The 9780-nt window shown below is 29.2% G+C and overlaps 1 protein-coding gene across 1 annotated transcript in view; it reads left to right on the forward strand.

The window, feature by feature from the left end:
* The window catches only part of LOC119682232 (cytochrome P450 CYP12A2-like), a 58909-nt gene that overhangs the window by 937 nt on the left and 48192 nt on the right, over positions 1-9780 (forward strand). The window lies entirely within an intron of this gene.

Raw genomic sequence — 9780 nt, forward strand, 5'->3', positions numbered from 1 at the left:
ATCCAGAAAAACAACAGAAGCTACGTGAAGAACTCTTTCGTATTATGCCACAAAAAGACACGCCTTTCACAGAAGATATTCGTAAGGAGCTAAATTACACGAGATGCTGCATTAAAGAAGCGCTTAGAGTTTATCCCCTAGGCCCTGGTAATACTCGTGTGTTACAAAACGATGTGATATTAAGTGGTTATCAGGTGCCAAAGGGTATACTAGTTGTAATGATGGCTGAAAGTTTACTTAAAAATGAGACACATTTTCCAAGAGCAAATGAATTCATGCCTGAGAGATGGATGAGAGGCATCAAACAAGATTCAACTGAATGTCCGGGCTCTATGAAATCAACAAACCCTTTCATTTACTTGCCATTTGGCTATGGTCCAAGGGTTTGTATTGGTAAACGTATTGCAGAATTGGAATTAGAGTTAGGTGTGGCGCGGATTATAAGAAATTTTAAAGTGGAATTTAATCACTCAACTGAAAACGCGTTTAAGCCGCTTATATTCAATATGCCCAATATTCCATTAAAATTTAAGTTTATTGATTTATAGTTTTTTAATGAATTTATTTATATAAAATTAAGTATATTTGATATAATAAAGGACTATTATAATAATTATATCTTAATTTTTACTTACATGCCTTAGTCATTTTATTAAGATCCATTTATTCTGTATAGATGATTTTGTTTTTTAACCTCACTAAACCTTAAATATGTATAAGTTAAATTTATTAAATGGTATTGGACCTGAGTACTTAAACCTAAGAGAAATGAAATTGTAATTCACCGCCAAACTTCAATTATTGATTTATAATCACATTTCTTAAAAGCGGTGTTTTTAATTTGCCTTAAATATCTATATTTGTTCCATCAGCAAAATTTTAATCAAAATTAAATATAAAAATTAGTTCAAAAATATTCCAATTAAAGGACCAGTTGTTTTAAATCATTTTGGATGCAATAATATAATATAAAATTTTCTTGCTTGAATTTATTTTAATAAATATAGCAATAATCACCTTAATTTATTTAAAATATTATGATATACAGACGGAGTACAAACGGTCTCTGTTTCAACCTAAATAACTACCCTGCAAAGCTCTGTAGTTATTACCAATTTTTTTTTCACTAGTTCCCTGTATATACCAGTGTTATAAGAAATAATGTGAACCATCAGCAGAACACATTAACAGCTTCTAGAGTTACTATCGAACTAGTAGTCAATAAGTTTTTAGTTATTTATTAGGTGGAAATATTTAGTGGAATGAGAATACGTATAAAATCTGATTTTAAATCAAAAAATTCGCCGTTTTCGCTACCCCAATTTTTTTAGTTTCTGTTTATAATTAACAATAGTTAACAAATGAATAATATATTTGAATAATATAATCCTCTTGCTTTTAATAATTTGCTTTCTATATAAATGCAGTAAGGGTAGCAACAATACCAACGCATGTGCACGAAAAATATTAAAGTCCAGAAAAAATCTCTAGACCATTTTTTGAGCATGAGTACCAAACGAAAAAAAAGTACCAATTTTGGTACTAAAGTACCATAAGTGGCAACCGTGACTACACCTATCTACTTTCCTTAACACTGAAAATTTGGTGACAAATTAAGTTTTTATGTTTCACCGATTAAGGAACCGTATAAGTCAAAAAAACCGCACACTTTTCTCACACTATTTTTGTCTTTACTTCGTCATCTAACAAAGGATCCTTCTTTTTCCATATTAAAAATTCCAAAAAAATTTCAAAACAATTTCTATGTTTAAAATTTTTTTTTGGATGGAGACCTAAATTGCACTCCAACCGAATACCCATCCACGGTTGCCACTTGAAAATTTTTTCCTGTACCAAAATTGGTTTAAAAAGGTACCATTTCTGTAAAAAAAGGTCCAACATTTTTTTGGACCTTTTTATTATTTCGTTCTGTGTTTTTCAGTGTTATAAATGAACAAAATATAAAATAGTGCAAAGTTGCATTTATAAAAAAAATTAATTGGATCGTCAAAAATGTACTATTTTTTGAACATGAGTACTAAACGAAAAAAAAAAGTACCAATTTTGGTACAAAAGTACCATAAGTGGCAACCGTGTACCCATCTATGTATACTACCACGCATATCATAAAAAGTTATTTGATAGATACCATTTTTGATTGTTAAATCTTGACTTATTACTCAATTTTTGTTGCCCAATCGAACGTTTTCAGAGTAATCATTTATATTTTTCAGAAATACATATCTTTGAGAAATGAAATCACACTTTCATGATGAACTTGCTAATATGACCTTACGTCTCAAATGTTATACATCACGCATTGCATTAAAACTGATTTTGGATTCAAAAGTTACACCTTGATCTAACATTGAAAAATAGAATACAATCACCAATTACAAAATTAGTATTAGGTTGAAAACTACATCCTTACGGCCTTATTCATAAAAAGTTATAGTAGATTTGTAATACATTTTATCGAAAATGTTATTCATAAACGTTATTTAACAGTGTTATAAAGCATTTATAAAACTGTATTCATAAACGTATTTTAAAGTTAAAATGCTGTTAAAATGCTGTTAAAATATGTCAAAATTTATAATAGGTTTATACCTTCTATAACAGCATTTTAAGCACAATTTTTGATTGTGTAGTAATTTTTATTGCGTGAATTGCAATTAAATATGGATGCCATAAGTATAATTAAAGAAATTGGTGAGTATTTAATTTAATTTTTTATATAATTTTATATAATTATATAATTTTTTTATTTTTTTATACAATTAAAAACGAAACTATTGTGTAGATTTTTTAAATGGAATAGCCAAAAAATTGTCGCCATTTAAAAATATATAAACAACGTGGTGATCCGTTTATGCTGCGGGATGATGAATTTCAACTGAGGTACCGATTTTCAAAAAAGGGCGTAGAAAAAATAATTGACTTGGTGAAACAGGACTTAACGTTTGATAGTAGAGGCGCTGGAGCTTCCGCAAGATTACAAGTTCTAGTAGCTTTGCGATGTTGGAGTCGTAGAGAAGTAACTAATCTTTTCAAATACTATTACATACTAAAAGCTTTTAATATAAAAGGTACAAGACGATGCAGGTGATTTACACGGCCGTAGCCAGGCTACAGTCAGTCGCATTTGCGTTAGAGTAGCTAGGGCTCTTGCAAAACATGCCGCAACTGTGATTAAAATGCCAGAATCATTAATAGAAGAGGAAGCAAATATGAAAAGCTTCAAACGCATAAAAAATTTTCCAAATGTGATTGGTGCAATTGATTGCATACACATAAAAATTAAAAAAGTGGGTGGAGATATTTCCCAATATTATATAAATTGTTCTTAAAGAACAATTAGAGGCAGGAAAATTCAAAGGGCGCTTGGTTGGCGATTCAGGATACAAACTTCAACCATACCTATTCACTCCAATACTGAAACCACAAAACGCAAAAGAAGAACGATACAATGCTGCACACATTGCCACCAGAAATACAATTGAAAGATGCTTTGGTGTGTAGAAGCAAAGATTTCGTTGTCTTCTAGATGGGTTGAATATATCATTGGAGAATGCGAAAACAGTTATAGTCGCACTTGCAGTATTGCACAATCTTGCAGTTACTTACAATGAAAATGACTCCAAAATACCTTATAATGACAATTTTTCTGCGGCTATCAACTTTAGTTCCTTATCTGACTGTGAAGAAATATGTGATGATAATTCAACAAATCGAAAGAAACCTAATGTTATATTAAAAACATTTATTGAAAAAAACTTTTAATGAAATTGCAAATTAAATAACGATTTATTAATCTTAAAAAATTTTTTAAATTTTTATTTTTGTGCTGCATTAATTCATATTTCTCACAGTGTTGTAAAATGTTTTGTGTTTAACAGTAATGTTATTAACATTTGTATTATAGTTATCAAAGGTTTATAATACGTTTATGAATAATGTGCATTATAAGGCCATTATAAAGTTAAAATACATTTTAACTAAAATGTATTTAAAAAGCATTTTAAGAAATTTTTATGAATAAGGCCGTTACTATATAACTTCAACACATCTTATCACTCTTTTCTCCGTAAATAGATCAGGTAAAACCATATATTAGAAACATACACATTAACTTTATAAACAACACAAAAAAAAAAGACGATTCTATTATAGAAATCTATAATCAAACCCAATGAGAATTATAAACAAAAAGTCGAGAAGAAAATATTTTATGTACTAATTGAAACGTCAACTTATTCTGCTTTTACAGAATTTAATAATTTGTGGCGATGAAAGCAAATTTCATTTTAATTTGCTCAACCATTGAAGTTACCAAATTCAACATTTTTGCAGCAGGACAAATCCGTGCAAATACTGTAGAGTTGAATAATTTTAGATAAATATTTGATTTATTATGATTATGATTAGCAACAAATTAAACATTTCATTAGGTTTATGAATTTTCTATTAAATATCGTATTTGCTAATAAATAAATGCTCTTAACACACTTTAGCTTTTATTTACACGTCGCTTGCATAGTTGAAGGAGTTTGATCCATAGAGCTTTCGAGGAGCTATGCATTTGTGTGCGTTGCTGCACTATTTTAATTTTAATATTAATTTCGGAAAATCCTAATAGCGAACATTACGTGAAAACCGCAAGGATGTATGCAAATGTGATGGAAGGAATGTGAAAGGGAAAAGAAATTTGCACGTACTTAAGTGTGGTATATCCGAAATAAATTGTATATAAATTGTATATGCTGTGGTTTTGTTGAATTGTTGATGTTCTTCATGAGGTGGTATTATTCGATGTTCTCAGAATTTCAGAAAACCTGTAGTATTGAATTACTTTCAGCGCAGGTTTAAGAAATTCGGCGCTCATGGGAAAGAAGCAGATATGGTGCAATCCTGTAATAATTCAAAATTGAATTTTTTTGTTGCCTTAAACTGAATTTTTGGATGTATCAAAATTCGTGAAAAAAAAATAAGAGTACATGAGAAGAAACTCTTCAAGCGCTTCTATAATTTTTTTGCTTTATTAATGAATTTAGTATAACCAAGTATTTAATGTGCACAATATAATTAAAAAGTCGTCACTGAAAGTTTTACGTTTTAAGGCAGAGCCATTCTTACTGTCCTGATTACTAACATTTTTAATTTTTCTCACCCTCTTTAATCTAAAGTACATATGTGAGTTTTGATAAATACTTTTAATTTGTTTCTTTATATAGTTTTCGATAAAAATTCTAAAGTACGAAGCGGCTTGCATATGCAACCCATTTTCGTCGAAATTTTACTATGGATAATACTAATAGTAATACATTTCCATCAGGACATTATCTGTCGGTATTCAAAAATAATTTTTCTAGAAGTTTCGTTCGATGAGGTCTGTATTTGAGCTTAGCTTGCAAATGAAATTCAGACAAAAACACAGACAAGAGAGTGAGCAAGACAACTAGATGGAACCATAAATATCACTAAATTATCTCATCCTACCATGCTGATCACGAATATGTATATTTTATTTAGATCGCCAAATTTTTCCTCTAAAACAAGGAATAGTCACACAGGTACTCAAAAACAATATTTGCCTACCACATCCTCAGACTAAATACCACACCATCTGTTGTCTGTATGCAATGGAATTTCAATAATTATTTGCGCATTTTTACTATCGCTTATGTGATAATTTTATTTGTTAACATATCCATATATTCACAGAAAATGAAAATCGTTTTTCAATATAATTTCAGATTATATTTAAAATATCTATTTAGAAAGTAGGAACTTAAAGATTTAATTGTTACCTTCTTTCATTCCTCACGTCTTATTTGCAACCAAATAGAGTCAATTTCTTAACAACAATATTATTAAAAATTATTATCTCCAGGTGATACATTTTAACGATAATATTGCGATTATTGATAAAATGAATTACAATTCCTATCAGTCACTCAAATTTTATTAATCAAATCAAAATTTTTAGATTTTATTTTTTACTGTTCATTGACTTAATGTTTTTCAAGGTCTTCTTATTTTTCTATTTTCTAAGATAAGGAAGAGGTAGGTTATAAACTTTTTTGTGAAATAGTTTTATAGATACATTATTAAATATAGCATGGAATTAAGTATACAGAACAAAAAACTGACCTATCTGAATGTGTTGATTAATTTATATCAGTATAATCAGTTTATAAAAGTATATTGCAGTATGAGATTACATAAAAACATAATTGTCAATCAAATAAAATACATCTACATTTTATGTTATTTAGATTAAATTTGGTTTATTGCTTTAAAAATAACATGTTTTATTTCAGAGTTTTGAATACGTTACTTCTCTTTTTTTAATTGCTTGAAACTGCACCAGTGAAAAGCTTGCCATTAGGGTCCAATCTGAAACCTATCTAAAACACAATAGAAAGATAATATTTATTCCTTTCATTTGGTGAAATTGAGTCGTAAACAGTTAAATTAATTAAGTCATCATTTTAATTTTATTCGTTTACTTCTAGATGTAACAATGAGAAGCAATAATTATCTATATATAATTATACATAAATTTAAATTAACTAATTAACCGCTTTATGTTTAAGTCTGCAGTTGAAAAGATCTTCAGAGGTCATACTTCTCTGCTTAACCGATACCCGGTACTTATTCAATTCGATTAAAATGCAGTCAGACACACTTTAAGCTAGATAAGTAGGTGGATAGTTCAAATGATATGGCATAATCGATATATTTTGTAGAACTTATCAAAATTTTATTTGCATTATTATGACTATAAAGTCCTGATAAGCTGAATGAAACCTTTTCATTTTCAGTTCGTAGGTGCATAACAAAGAAAACGAAAGGTAAATTTTATTATTTGAAGTGATTGCCAAAAAACGGCCAATCAACAAATATTTTAGTTAGAGTCAAAAGAAACTTACTGGCGAAAACATTTCAATTTATTCGTTGAATATTAGAAAAAGATTAATTTTATATATTCGGTTAAAAATGATACGATCCAAAATATATCGTATAGGACAAAATTTACGTTTTGTGAATATCGTAGCTGGCTTATCTACTTCACAGGTGATTTTAAATATTATCATAACATCAAATAATAATAACAAACAAACAATAAATCAACATGATAATAAAGTGTATTATGGATAATAAAGATGTGAAAATACTAATTGATTTAATCGAAAATAAATGTGATAAATATAAGTAATTAATTATTATATAGTGCTATTAATATTGAAAGGAGTTTTTTTATTTTCTACAAATCTTATAGACAAGGAATTAGATCTATCATGAACTTGTAATAGTTTCTAAGTCAAAAATTTAATAACAGCGCAAGATTTTGATCTATCTGCCCTAGACAATGATTAAGTGTTTAAGTTAAGTAAAACCATGCGTTAAAAGAAATGAAAAGAATAAATTGGAATAAATATCAATTTATAATGGTTCCTCTTCTTAATGTAGTTGTTTTTGTAGTATTTATAATATTTATATAGTATTTATTATATTTAAGTATTTATTATTATCTACGATTGTGCATAGATGAAGCACTGTAATCAGTTAACATGCGCCTGTGTGACTTTGTTTGGTATTAAAAACTATCTGCGGCCTTAACTGTAAAATCACGGAAGTAGTCAATAACCATATGTCAATTAGCTTATAGAAACTATGTGGTAGATTGGGTCAAGCTGTGGTCTAGTTAGGTATTAATCGTTGGAGTCTACTTTTAAAGCAACAAAATATATATACTATAACTGATATAACTGATTAAACATACATAGCCACCTATAGCGGAACTTATTCCTTTTGAGCCCATATTGAAATTAGTTTCAGAAAGCCAGTTATCTATCTATTAATATTGCTACAATATCAATCCCTATTCAAGCACACTTAACAGATTGGTAAGGAAAATATGAGCAATTTATGACAACTGTATGCCTTACATTTCATTATATTTTTTCTTTTCTGATATTATAACATAAATTCATCATCACCTTTTACTTCTACTTTAATAGACATGTTTCCACACAAACTTAGCTACGCAAGTCAATACTGAAAGCACATTTCAAAAAAAATGGCAAGAAGCGCAACCTTTTAAGGATATACCAAACGAAAGCGTTTTCCGATTCATACGTAACTTTCTACCCGGTGGAGATTATCATAACTTAAATTATGTACATACGTTGTACAAATTTCATGAAAAGTATGGCAAAATCTGCTTAATGCCTTCGCTTTTCGGAAGATCTCCAATACTTTTGACATTCAATCCTACAGACTTCGAAACTGTCTTCCGAAATGAAGGTATTTGGCCACAACGTCCAGGATTCGCAGCACTTTCTCACCATCGTGAAAAACATAGACCAAACTTTTACCAAGGAGCGGATGGTTTAGTATCTACGTAAGACAACAATATGAACTGCACAATCAATATAAATGTTATTGTTTTATTTATTTTTAGTAACGGGGAGAAATGGGGAAAATTTCGTTCCACTGTCAACCCTGTACTTATGCAGGCTAAAAACGCTAAATATTATATACACAAAATGTGTAAAATCAATTTAGAATTTGTTGAAAGGTGTGTATATTAATTTCAATTACTAAACTTTGTTGTAAATATCATAATTGTTGAAACACAGAATAAAGGAAATACGAGACCCACAAACACTTGAAGTACCGGCTAATTTTGAGGACGAAATAAATCGCTGGACACTTGAATCAGTTGCAGTTGTGGCACTGGATAAACAGCTTGGATTAATCAGCAATAAACGGGATGATCCTGCAGCGAAAAGATTTTTAAAAATAATCACCGAGCTTTTCACCTTGGCAGCTGAACTGGAATTTCAGCCACCAGTTTGGAAAATTATAAGGACCTCAAAATTCAAACGTACCATGCAACTTTTGGATGAGGTACAAGGTATTACATTCAATTATGTGGAGAATGCATTAGACAGTTTGAAGGAGGATCGTAAAAACGGTGTCGTGAGAATGGAACATGAGAAGAGTGTTTTAGAAAAGTTATTGAGAATCGATAAAAAAATAGCTATGGTTATGGCTATGGATATGCTGCTAGCAGGCGTCGATACGGTATTTAATTAGATATTATCTTATTAATATTAAGTTTAAATAATAATCCACTACTTTTGCAAGAGTAACGTTAACAATTAATTAGTTCAGTAATACTTGAATTAATATCATCAGCATCTTTGAATTAATGCAGCTTTATACCAATAAAATAAATATATAAAGCAATCAAATATATATAGTGTAAGACGTTTAAACATTTTATTAATTACTTAAATATAAAACAAAATCCAATACTAAATATTGAACACTTTGTAATACATTTTGTATATCTTCGAAATGATGACTAATTTCTGTTTCCACTTTAATCAATAATCTCAACATCATTTAATTATTTAAATAATATTAAAATATTTATAAGTAAATTATCATAAAAATATATTAGAATACAGATATTTTTTTTTTATTGATGAAGACATACTAACATTCAGTTTTTATTAATCATTTTTCTCTTCAGACGACCACGATTTTTACCGGCATTATGTTGTGTTTGGCAAAAAATCCAGAAAAGCAACAAAAACTACGAGAGGAACTCTTTCGACTCATGCCAGAAAAGGATACGCCTTTCACAGAGGATATTCGTAAGGAGCTAAATTACATGCGTTGCTGCATAAAAGAAGCGCTTAGACTTTATCCTTTAGGTCCTGGAAATACACGTACAGTACAAAATGATGTTGTATTGAGTGG

This window comes from Teleopsis dalmanni, chromosome 2 (assembly GCF_002237135.1).
Source record: "Teleopsis dalmanni isolate 2A chromosome 2, ASM223713v2, whole genome shotgun sequence".
NCBI lineage: Eukaryota > Metazoa > Arthropoda > Insecta > Diptera > Diopsidae > Teleopsis > Teleopsis dalmanni.